This window comes from Wolffia australiana, chromosome 5, assembly GCF_029677425.1.
Source record: "Wolffia australiana isolate 7733 chromosome 5, ASM2967742v1".
Lineage (NCBI taxonomy): Eukaryota > Viridiplantae > Streptophyta > Magnoliopsida > Alismatales > Araceae > Wolffia > Wolffia australiana.
The window spans coordinates 14,872,910-14,883,793 of NC_135839.1; the positions used below are offsets into that span (position 1 = coordinate 14,872,910).

At 47.6% G+C, this 10,884-nt stretch overlaps 1 pseudogene; it reads left to right on the forward strand.

The window, feature by feature from the left end:
- Positions 1–6,822: 6,822 nt before the first annotated feature.
- Positions 6,823–8,687, forward strand: LOC144703404 (8-amino-7-oxononanoate synthase-like; annotated as a pseudogene).
- Positions 8,688–10,884: the final 2,197 nt, after the last annotated feature.

The following is a 10,884-nucleotide window of genomic DNA, read 5'->3' on the forward strand; positions in this document are numbered from 1 at the left end:
TTATCTCCATCCTGAGCTACCTCATTCTCAATCTTTCCTCTTCCAATCTCCTTCTCTTACGCCAACACTATATTACTGGAGTGTCGGGTCGATTTTGCACACTCTTTATTCAGTTGGGGATCCGAGAAAATTCGACATTGGTTGTGCCTATAAAATGTTCCTTCGACTTTGGTTTCTCTCTCTCTCTCTCTCTCTCTCTCTCTCTCTCTCTCTTTTCTCTCTCTCTCTCTTTTCTCTCTCTCTCTCTCTCTCTCCTCCCTCTCTCTCTCTCTCTCTCTCTCTCTCTCTCTCTCTCTCTCTCTCTCCCTCCCTCCCTCCCTCCCTCTCTCCCTCCCTCCCTCTCTCCCTCTATCTATCTATTTCTCTTTTCCTCTCTCCCTTTCTCTGTCCCTCTCCCTCTACCTTTCTCCCTATTTCCCTCTCACTCTTTCTCTATCTCTTTCTATTTATCTATCTACCTCTCTTCCTTTCTCTCTCTCTCTCTATATATATATATCTGTCTCTGTGGCTCTCTCCCCTAACTCTCTGTTGTTATCTTTATGCCCCGCTGGTTTTCTTTGTCTCTCTCACGGTCTCCCTCTTACCATATCTCCTTTGGATTTCTCTGTCTCCCCCGCTCACATTCTCAGCCTCTCTATTTCTCGAAATCTCCCCCTTTCAAACTCCCTCCCTCTCCATCTCTTCCATCCTTCCCCTCTCACTCTTCTCATCTCTCTCTCTCTCTCACCCTATTTAAAGAATCTTTAACGGCTCTTTTGATCAATCCTGGGTTTGGTTGATTCCATTATAGGAGAATACGTACAATTTTACTATTGGATAGATTAAGCAGAGATTCAGCACCTAAGAGGAAGATCAATTCTGTGAGGTCCTTCCTTTGGTTAAGTGCGACAAACAAAAACAGGATGAGGTTGATTCCCAAGATGCATTTTTTATCTTCCTCAATGGCCCCGCTATTCACATAAGGTGAGAGGCTGACAAATGATCATCTGCTACTGATACAACTTGAGAAATTCTATGGGAATCCTACAAAAAATAAAAGTATTTGTAACAACATTACAGCGAAGACGGTCGATAAAGCTAGATTAATCCAAAACATGACCCAAATCAAAATATAACCCCTACGGGTTATAGGAAATGTCTCAGTCGGTCCTTTTTAACAACTAGATCCCATCGCGACTATGAATATGGATTTCACTACTGATCAGATAGGAAATAATACTATGAATCATATAACTACACAAAAATATGCCATAAACAACATATATCTAATTTCGAAAAAAGTGAAAAAGCTGGTTTGATTCTATTTTTTTCCTCGATTAGAGATATCCATCAATCAGAATCGTAATGCCAAATAATGGTCCAATGGGTACAATAACTTCGAGGAACATTGGAATGATTGGTTTGTAATAGGGGAACCATTTTCAATTACTCTCTCATGGATTTGTATTCATCAATATTCGGTTGGTCCATGGCTACAGACAAACAATATTTGCCTAAATCATTTAAACTCTTTTTGTCCAAGGCCCTTTACTTTTTGTATATGTCGCTTTGTCTCTCTCCTGTACAAGACACTTCCTTTTTTGTGAGTACTGGAAACAGCCCCATTCATTGGTCAAAGGTAACATCTATGAATTCAAAGGTACAAACGGTCAACTCTAAAGTCAGTAGTTAAAATCCATCAGTATTCAAATCGTTCTTGGAATAAGCCAAGGCCCTTCTTGGTCTCAAAGCACAAAATTCTTGAAAAATGGGAGAGTAATATAATCATTTGTTTCCAACAAGATTATCATTTGTTTGCAAATCTGTGTGGATCTAGTAAAACACTGGTCTCAATCTGGTGGAAAATTAATGTTAAAATATCCCAGGCTGGGATGAGTTTTTCTAAATCAACGCACATATCAAATTCTGATTTGAGCCTTTTGGAATAGCCTCTTTATTGCTTTTTGTCGACCACCTACAATTTGTCGAAATCTACATACACGTTTCTCTCATTTCGCGTTCATGTTTTATCCAAAGTACACCAAAATGCTTCTTCCGTGCATATGTCAATCTGCCGCTGATTCCAGAAATATCATCTACTCATAATTTACCATTTCGTCCTCTATTATCAGCCGGACCCCTCTTTCTCCACACTTAATTCAGTAGAACTTTCAAAATAATTATCCTATTTATCGACCTGCGGCTTAAAAATCCTATCACATATACTTATCTGTATATATATACACACACACATATATAGACATATATATATGTGTATATATATAGGTATGTGTGTGTGTGTCTTCACCTCGTTAACCTAAATACCATTAATAAATCGTTGCTTCTTGTTCATTTTGTTATTATTGACTTTCCTGTATGGTGTTGTTCTCATAGTTCGTTATCGTGAATACATAGATGCACTATCTCCACTTTGTTGATCCGCATCAATTTCCAATATCTACCTGTTCCATGTTTATACAACGAGCTATCAATTAGAGAAAGGTAACCATACTAAAGATATCTCCAACTACGGGTATTATCTCAAGTTCTCGCTCCTAGAGTATTACACTTAGGTCCAAATTAAAATCTCGAATGAAGGTTTTACTACCTATTTCCGTCTCTCTGATGTTGGGCGTCGTCAATCGCATCGTCGGCGGGTAATTCACTAAGGTGAATGTAACTACGTGGCGCAAGTGACCTAGGTGGAGTGTGCGGGCAGGTCCGACTTGTGGAAAATCTGCGAGTCCAAGCTCCTGGGAGGCGACCGATGAGGAGGCGGTGACCTTGTGACCCTTGTCGGTGCGACGACGGCGATCACGCCGCGGAGCGGAATAATTCCGTGAGGGGCTTGCATGTAACAGATAGGCTCGGCCCGTGTCTATGGAAGCACTCAACTCGTGATTTTCTGGATAAATCCTCTTACCTATTATAACCCCTTAGGTAGCGGAGCACAATCAAAAATATACTAAAGATGGTAATATGAAGGCGAGCAAGGAGCGACATACCTGCGTCGATGAGGTTTCTCATCGTCGCATTCTTTGTCAATGCACAGACTGATGGAGGCAGGTTGGTGGTGCCGTGTCATTGATGGGCACGGCTTGGCACCAGCGGGAGCAGGATCGCGACAGGAGCGTGGCGTCCTAGAAAGGCGGGGCGAGGAGGAGGCGTACAATGGCGAACCGGCCCGAGCTAATCGGCTGAGCCAGGAGGATCAATCAGATAATGAATCAACACGGACGAGTCAACGGTGGATGCCATCGGCGACAGGCTGCCCTGGCAATCTAGGGTGGATCCGCGGTGGTCGCAAGAAGGCCTGAGGCGTCGAGGCAGAGCCAGGGTACACCGACTCGGAGAACCGTTGCAGGAAAAGCCAAAGACCACTGACCGGTGCTGGCGTTGACCTTCGCGAAGCATTCGCCATGAGCAGCCCAACTGGAAGAATGCGAGAACACATGCAAAGGTCAATGGGACCACAAAAGAAGGGCAACGTCGCCCTTGGCTGCAGCGGTCGGTGATGACGCCTGCTTCTAATGCTTTCTCCCTTTCCCTTCCCTTCCTCCCTCTCCTCTTTCCTTCTTCCTTCTCTTTCTTAGTGTCCTACTCTCTTCTTCTCACATGAGACCTGGAAAGTGCCACTGCCAAACAAAGCAACCAGATCTGACTGTGAGCGTCCCCATCATGGCCATCTTAATGGCGTGATGGGCCCCAACAACAGCCCACATATGGGCCCAATAAGGGACCCTTTACAACATTTGAAACATAGAAAAAGGCGTGGTAGGAAACTTAGAGCGATTGAAATAATATGATGGATAAAGCGCGGCGATACGGATGCGTCCACGGCAGTATGGTGAACTCGTCGTGGCAAACCTGAAACATGAAATTGAATGACGAAAACCGATAATTAAAAGCGAACATGTGCACAGGCGTGCTTTACCTGGGGTATTTAAACCCAGCGTCTTCAGAGATGCTTTGACATGCGGTCGGGCTGGATCTGAACCGGCAGTGGCGCTGATGATGGCAAAGATGACTCCGTTGCTGTTTCATCGATGTCGTTTGGCGTGCCCCATCACACTCCCTTCACTTTAGTACGATAAATTTATTTTGTTCCGGTACGTATGCTTTGCCTATAATATCTATAAAGAACAATGACGATAAGAATGGTGAAAGCTTACAAGATATGGCATATATATACAAACCTTCCTCTCTGCCATCCTATCTATACTTGTTAGTACATATTACAGTATCATAGGAATTTCAACCAAACATAAATCACCCATCAATAAATTATACCTATCCTATCACTTTTCATTATCTTGCGTTTTGATTCGTGTTACTCTCCATATTATTACCTTATTCTTCCTAATCCAAACTTCAGAGCTAGATCCATCTCTCAAGGCCATTCCCTGTGGGGACGACCTCACCCACCAGTGGACGTGCCTTGCTGAGTTTTGATGATTTTATAATTTATTTGATGAAGGTAAAATTAATTCACAACGTCGTGAAAAGGACACCATGATTTGCGTTTGTCAAATACCATCCAGGGATTCGTGCAGACCTATTTGGTTAACACTCTACGCATGAAAAACCCATTATAGAAAGTTCGCGTCACAAATGATAATGTTTAGGAGATCATCCATGCTCATCGTAAGAGCTAGAATAGGTAGTGCTGCTCTTCCAATATATTTCTATATCCTTCTCGAGCATCCTTCAGATAGGAATATCGTGAACACATGATTAATGGTAGTGACTTACGACCTGTGATATGTCTGTCATTCACTTAGATATTTCAGGTATTCATGAGCTTAGATTTAAGAACTTCACCTGCACTATAATGGAAGTATTTGGTGTCAATGAATGTTGACAGAGATGTAAACATATCAAGTGGGGGGGGGGTCATACCACATATATTTGTGGATTGTTGTGGCCTTTTGTTGGTGCATGGATTTTTTTATGTTTATTCTCATCTGCTTGTATCCACTACTTCCCATGCCTTTTGAACGGAGTCAGCACACAAAAGTCGGCATTTGATTTTCACGTAAATACCAGCATGTTTGGCATCATTCGAGGCGATATTATTAATTCAGTGAAGTATATTTTTTTGTGTTTTCATAGTCGTCAAGGTCGGGTCAGTTAAACCGCTCTATTTTAGATGGGAAAAAGAGGGTTTTTTAATTGCAGTGAGTGAGAGGAAGGTTCAGAGGTCAATGTTCATCTGGCGTTCTCTGTTGTTGTTCAATCTAAATACATTAAACTCTAAGCTCATATAATAATGGAAACCTAAATAATTTTGATGTATTAGATGCCGCCAATCTACGGGGTGTATTGAGTTTTTTTGACAGAATTGACGGGCCATTCATCCTTAATGTAGCTAGAATGATAGACAGCGTTAAAAAAACGTTTTCCACATCATAAATGGCGTGGGAGTTGACTTGGGACAAGTAAGAATTCTGAAGAAGTGATAAAGGTGATAGGAAATTATGACGAATACGATAGTCGGCGTCATCCGGAATTACGGATTGATGCTTTGTTGCCTAACGTCAATGCTTGGTGTGCTCAAGCGATTCTGAATTGACGTACATGATCTGACGTGAAAAAAACATGCACGTTTAAAGATGTGTTACCATTTTAAAGTTGTCAAAAACTGTACATGTTAGCCCATGCTCTAAGTGTGATCCTAGCTCATTTAACGTAAAAAGCTTTGAAGAATTTTCAAGGCCATGGACTTACGCCTGCGGAATAAAGGTCCAAACATAGATTCGACGTGGCTTGCGATCAATATCTCATTTGGCGGTCGTCCCGTAGCGTTATAAACATCTGATCGTCTCAAAAAAGATAAATATACTCGTATTTCGACGGCATCCTCGAGGAACTAACGGGTCGGGGCGTACTGGCACCCGACGATTGTTAACCTTGCCGTCAGGCCACGTCCTGGGTCATCGTCTTTGGCCTGTTTGATACGACCAGTGGTTCTCTGAAACGACGGATACGAGGCGGACCTCAGCGCAGCGTTCATCTTGCAGCTGTCGGACAGTAGCTTTCAACCATCGCCTTTCGAAATTGTGATCGGTGATGTGCGAAGAAGGTTGACGAGGCGGAGGCGGAGTTCAAAGCCCGTCATATGATGAGCGGTACAGTCGCGGGTTCCGTGGGATGAGTCCGCGGACCGATCTTCCCGAATGAAACAGTCTTTGGCCCGGCCCAAGTCGTATTTGTTTCCGGAAAGGCTGGAGATTATCAGCAATATACTCGGTTGGTGGATAGTCTCGCGCCCTTCTCGGGGCCCTGCCCCTGCCTCTGCGCCGGCTGCATGCGCTGAACCGGAAGGAAGCCTGCACACTTTCAAAGGACGTGAACTATACCGCTGGCGCTCCTCCGATGGCCGCCCACTCTTTTGGATAGACTAGAGGTGAAGTCGGGGCAAATCGTTTCACAGGCAAAGTCAGAAGTTTCGCGTTTCGTGTTGCGGGGTCCGCCAGAGTTCCCTTATTTTGACGAGTTAATTAGCATAATTAGCACACCCTCGTTGGCCGCGAGTCTTCGACCGAGTAGAAGTCGAACATAATTGGCATAATCAGCGTCGTCGACCGAGGGTAGAAGCCGAACATAATTGGCACTCCAATGAAGGGACCCAGGACAGCCTCGGGAGAGGCTGTCAAAGAAATCAAAGGTGCCGGCGCCGGCGCCGGCCACCCAAGACGGCATCGTCATAGTTTTCGGAAGCAGACGGCGACGGCGGCGTTCCGCATAAATAACCCTCCCGTGCACCGGCCAGTGCTGCAACCGCGAAGCCGTTCTTCGTCCTCCCTAAGGTCGACCGACGGCTGGCCCAAGTTTTCCGCCCGGCCTGCCGGAAAAGCCCATATCTGCCATTCGCCTGCGCAAGGAGTTGAGATGGCATCGGTATCTGCCACGTGGGAGGAATCGGTGGACAGAGCGCTTGCGGAGGGGGGTAGGGCCAAGTTTTTGGCGTACTTGCCCAAGATGTGCCTCCCCAGGGTGAACGCCGAGGACGATCCCTTGGCCAACATCCGGACGTTAGAAGGTCCCGGACCATGGGACCGCACCTTGCTGGACGTGGAGGTGGAGGAGTCCACGGCTGGAGCTAGCAGCGACGGGGAGCCGGTAAGAAGGAAGATGGTTCTCTTCTCCGGCAACGACTACCTCAACCTCAGCGGCCACCCCGCTGTGCGCGAGGCCTCCATCAAGGTACGCTCTACATCAACGTTTGCGTCGTCTAGTGCATCGCATGAGAGGACCTACTCGTGGCGCAGGCGTCAAAGGCTTTCGGGATGGGTCCGAGGTCAGCGGCACTGATCAGCGGGCACACAGAGTACCACCGGCGACTGGAGACGCTGCTGGCGGAGCTGCACCGCAAGGAGGCGTGCGTCATAACGCCGACGGGGTTCGCAGCCAACACAGCCTTGTTCGCAGCGCTGGGCGCCGTGGCCTCCATCAATGCCGCATCCGCGCGGCCGACTACGCTTGAGAAGATTGCCGTTTTCTCCGATGCCTGAACCATGCGTCCATCATTGACGGCCTCCAGATGATGGAGCGCCACCGCCAGGCCGTCGTCTCCGTCTACAGGCACAACGACATGCAGCACCTGGACCTCCTGCTCACCAACTGCGCCAGCGAGAAGAAGGTCGTCGTCACCGACAGGTAGGTGGTGGACCTATGCATGTTGCGTCTGCCCTGCTCTCTTTACGATCGCTCACACACCCGTGCCCTTGGTGGATTTCTTTCTTGCGCAGCCTGTTCAGCATGGAAGGACTTTGCACCGATGCTCGAGCTGGTGGAGCTCCGAAAAAGCACGGCTTCTTGCTCGTCGTCGACGAAGTAGGTCCTCCGAACTCTACGCGCATCTTCCGATATACTCCGGGCGTCTCCTTCTTAGTTCTTACGCCCGTCCCGTCGCGGAAACCTCTCAGGCACATACAACGCTTGTTTGCGGTAAGACTGGCGGCGGAGTGGGAGAGCTCTATGACATCCAGGACCATCTCGACATCATCGTCGGCACACTCAGCAAGGCCACCGGATGTCTCGGGGTACATCGCCTGCAGCGACAAATTTGGAAACCTTGTCCGTGGATTTGGTCGCCCCAACATGTTCACGACTGCCACCCCATTGCCGGTCGTTGCGGCCTGTTATGGTAAGCCCCGTTGCGCAACATGCCCGCCACTTGCGCTCGTTCTCTTCCCTCCCAGAGCGCTGCGCACAAATGACGAGGATAACGACCCTCCTAACCTTTCGCCAAATCTCGCGCAGCTGCGGTGACGGTGGCCAGGAAGGAGGGATGGCGCAGGCAGGCTGTTTGGAGAAAAGTGCAAGATTTTGCGGCAATGACTAAGCACCCCGCCAGCAGCCCCATCCTCTCTCGTTGTTGGCTCCGAGGCCACAGCCCTCCGGGCCAGCGAGCATATGCTCAAGCGCGGCTTCCTCGTGACTGCCATCCGCCCCCAGCTGTGGCGTCCGACGCTTGTCGGTGAGCTCCCCTCACTTACTCTCCTTCTTGCCTTGCTGGCCTCCCTATTTCCCCTCCCCATGACGCGACGGTATCTTCTGTTTCCAGATTAAGGGTCACCCTCACTGCGGCCCATACCTCGGAAGAACTCGAGAAGCTCATGCAGCACTCGCCGAATGCATCCCTGGTCTCCATCGGCCTGCAGATCTTCTTGCGGCGAGGCTCTAATCAACTCGGGATGCCGTAGAAACATGCGAGGAAGACAGCTCGTGAAGTTACTCGGCGCTCTGCCAGCTGATTTCAGGACAGCCACACAGCACGATCATTATTTGTTCTTTTGATTTGTTTTTAATTCAGATGCGTATTCGTTGCACTCCACCTTATTTTTATGTCCAGTTAATATAGCTGATCGCTGGGATATCCCTGCCAAACGAACAAAGAGGAAGAGTGTCCAAAGAGAGAGTGCGAGAAATTGTCAGGAGAGATGCCTAATAACGGTCGTGATTTTTCTCTTCATATCTCTCGTCTTCAACTGTTCTCTCTCTTCGGTCGCATTCCTCTGCCGCGCTACATAACTCCTTCTTTCCGTCCTGGATGTCAGGCGTTTTCTTAAGACACACAGAGAGAAAGAAAAACCGTGATAGGCAAAGAGAACGATACCCAGGAAGAGAAAGACAGCACGCAACCGAGAAAGAGGAGCGGATGAGAGAAGAGAGAGCGTCAATGAGAGACTGGGTGATTGAGAGAAGGCAAGATAGATAGAGAAAATGATTATGAGAAAGAGGGACAGAAGGCGAATCGGACAGACCGGGACAGAGAGCGGGGCAGAGAGAGAGAGAGAGAGAGAGAGAGAGATAGATAGATATATATATATAGAGAGAGAGAGAGATAGAGAGCGAGAGAGAGAGAGCGAGAGAGAGAGAGCGAGAGAGAGAGAGAGAGAGAGAGAGAGAGAGAGAGCGGGAGAGAGAGAAACAGAGAGAGAACAAGGGCGGGCTAACTGAAGGAGATGGCAACAGGAGGCGCCCCTCAGCGGCGGCAGCGCCGGCGGCTTTCGATGGCTGAGGGCAAACCTGCGGAAAAAACACTCAAAGGAAACCTTTCTTCAAATAAAGTCGCCATCTAAACCTTGGAAGTTTGGGATCTTATAGATCCATGGAGGAGAAAGAAAGTGGGAAGATAGGGAGAGGAGGGTGGCTGCAGTTAAGACTCTAATGGTTTGGATCCTCCACGGACACGTACGTGGGTCGTTCGGGTCGCAGTCCTGGGTGCGATCGTCGCGGAATCTCGCCCACTCTCTCCATATTTCTATCTCTCTCACTCTAGCTCCCTCCCGCTCTTACTCTCTCCCTCTCTCAGTCTCTCCCGCTGCCCCACCCTCATTCTTTCCCTCTCCCCCTCTCCCTGTGTCAATCTCTCGCTCTCTCTTCCTCTCAGTCTCACAATCTCCCTCCCTTCCTCTATTCATCTCCCTGTGTTACACTCTCCCGCTCATATTATCTCCATCCTGAGCTACCTCATTCTCAATCTTTCCTCTTCCAATCTCCTTCTCTTACGCCAACACTATATTACTGGAGTGTCGGGTCGATTTTGCACACTCTTTATTCAGTTGGGGATCCGAGAAAATTCGACATTGGTTGTGCCTATAAAATGTTCCTTCGACTTTGGTTTCTCTCTCTCTCTCTCTCTCTCTCTCTCTCTCTCTTTTCTCTCTCTCTCTCTTTTCTCTCTCTCTCTCTCTCTCTCCTCCCTCTCTCTCTCTCTCTCTCTCTCTCTCTCTCTCTCTCTCCCTCCCTCCCTCCCTCCCTCTCTCCCTCCCTCCCTCTCTCCCTCTATCTATCTATTTCTCTTTTCCTCTCTCCCTTTCTCTGTCCCTCTCCCTCTACCTTTCTCCCTATTTCCCTCTCACTCTTTCTCTATCTCTTTCTATTTATCTATCTATCTCTCTTCCTTTATCTCTCTCTCTCTATATATATATATCTGTCTCTGTGGCTCTCTCCCCTAACTCTCTGTTGTTATCTTTATGCCCCGCTGGTTTTCTTTGTCTCTCTCACGGTCTCCCTCTTACCATATCTCCCTTTGGATTTCTCTGTCTCCCCCGCTCACATTCTCAGCCTCTCTATTTCTCGAAATCTCCCCCTTTCAAACTCCCTCCCTCTCCATCTCTTCCATCCTTCCCCTCTCACTCTTCTCATCTCTCTCTCTCTCTCTCACCCTATTTAAAGAATCTTTAACGGCTCTTTTGATCAATCCTGGGTTTGGTTGATTCCATTATAGGAGAATATGTACAATTTTACTATTGGATAGATTAAGCAGAGATTCAGCACCTAAGAGGAAGATCAATTCTGTGAGGTCCTTCCTTTGGTTAAGTCGACAAACAAAAACAGGATGAGGTTGATTCCCAAGATGCATTTTTTATCTTCCTCAATGGCCCGCTATTCACA